The sequence below is a fragment of the Etheostoma cragini genome, unplaced genomic scaffold (genome assembly GCF_013103735.1).
Source record: "Etheostoma cragini isolate CJK2018 unplaced genomic scaffold, CSU_Ecrag_1.0 ScbMSFa_3825, whole genome shotgun sequence".
Classification (NCBI taxonomy): Eukaryota; Metazoa; Chordata; class Actinopteri; order Perciformes; family Percidae; genus Etheostoma; species Etheostoma cragini.
This window is the reverse complement of record NW_023268133.1, coordinates 1-1366: the sequence shown is the minus strand read 5'-3', so window position 1 is coordinate 1366 and position 1366 is coordinate 1. Positions and strand designations below refer to the sequence as shown.

General features: G+C 41.1%; 2 non-coding genes across 2 annotated transcripts; both read right to left on the bottom strand.

Annotated features, from left to right (window-relative positions):
• Nucleotides 1-444: 444 nt before the first annotated feature.
• Nucleotides 445-517, bottom strand: trnak-cuu. Its single transcript has one exon. It is a non-coding gene; the product is annotated as a tRNA-Lys (tRNA).
• Nucleotides 518-1291: 774 nt separating this feature from the next.
• On the bottom strand, nt 1292-1364 carry trnak-cuu. The gene has a single exon. It is a non-coding gene; the product is annotated as a tRNA-Lys (tRNA).
• Between the last annotated feature and the right edge of the window lie 2 nt (nt 1365-1366).

Here is a 1366-nt window from a genome sequence, read left to right as displayed (position 1 = left end):
CTGCAGTTCTAGAATGTTAGGTTTAAGTTCAAGAATGTTAAGCTGCAGTTCTGGAATGTTAAGTTGCAGTTGTAGAACCATAGGTTGTAGTTTTAGAATATTAAGAGTCATGGTCCTAAAATGTTAAACTGTATATCTAGAATGTTAGGTCAAAGTTCAAGAATGTTAGCCTGCAGTACTGGAATGTTAACTTGCAGTTCTGGAACAATAGGTTGAAGTTGTAGAATTTGAACCTGCATTGTCACCAGACTTTAGTCCGATCTGAGGAACAGGACGTCAGCACAGGCCATGATAGTAGAATGCAGGCATATTTTAGTCTGGTAAATTACAGGGATTTTTACACTGGGATGGAACTGCTAATCTTGCGATTGAAAGCCGATCCACCCCACTACAGCCACCTGATACTGTGCAGAACTCAGGGTTTCCCACTCTCTAAAACAGCAGCGCCCAACGTGGGGCTCGAACCCACGACTCTGAGATTAAGAGTCTCATGCTCTACCGACTGAGCTAGCCAGGCACATCACAAGTTTTGAGTTGCGGTCCAGAAATTTTACTTGAAAGTTCTGAAATGTTACAGTTCTAGAATGTTACTTGGCAGTTCTAGAATGTTAGGTTGAAATTCAAGAATGTTAAGCTGCAGTTCTGGAATCTTAAGTTGCAGTTGTAGAACAATAGGTTGTAGTTTTAGAATTTTAAGAGTCATGGTCCTAAAATGTTAAGCTGTCAATCTAGAATGTTAGGTCGAAGTTCAAGAATGTTAGCCTGCAGTTCTGGAATGTTAACTTGCAGTTCTGGAACAATAGGTTGAAGTTGTAGAATTTTAAGAGTTACGGTCCTAAAATGTTAATTGCAGTTCTAAAATGTTACATTGTAGTTCTAGAATGTTAAGCTGCAGTTCTGGAATGTTAAGTTGCAGTTGTAGAACAATAGGTTGTAGTTTTAGAATTTTAAGAGTCATGGTCCTAAAGTGTTAAACTGTCAATCTAGAATGTTAGGTCAAAGTTCAAGAATGTTAGCCTGCAGTACTGGAATGTTAACGTGCAGTTCTGAAACAATACGTTGAAGTTCTAGAATTTGAACCTGCAGTGTCACCAGACTTTAGTCCGATCTGAGGAACAGGACGTCAGCACAGGCCATGATAGTAGAATGCAGTCACATTTTAGTCTGGTAAATTACAGGGATTTTTACACTGGGATGGAACTGCTAATCTTGCGATTGAAAGCCGATCCACCCCAATACAGCCACCTGATACTGTGCAGAACTCAGGGATTCCCACTCTCTAAAACAGCAGCGCCCAACGTGGGGCTCGAACCCACGACCCTGAGATTAAGAGTCTCATGCTCTACCGACTGAGCTAGCCAGGCAC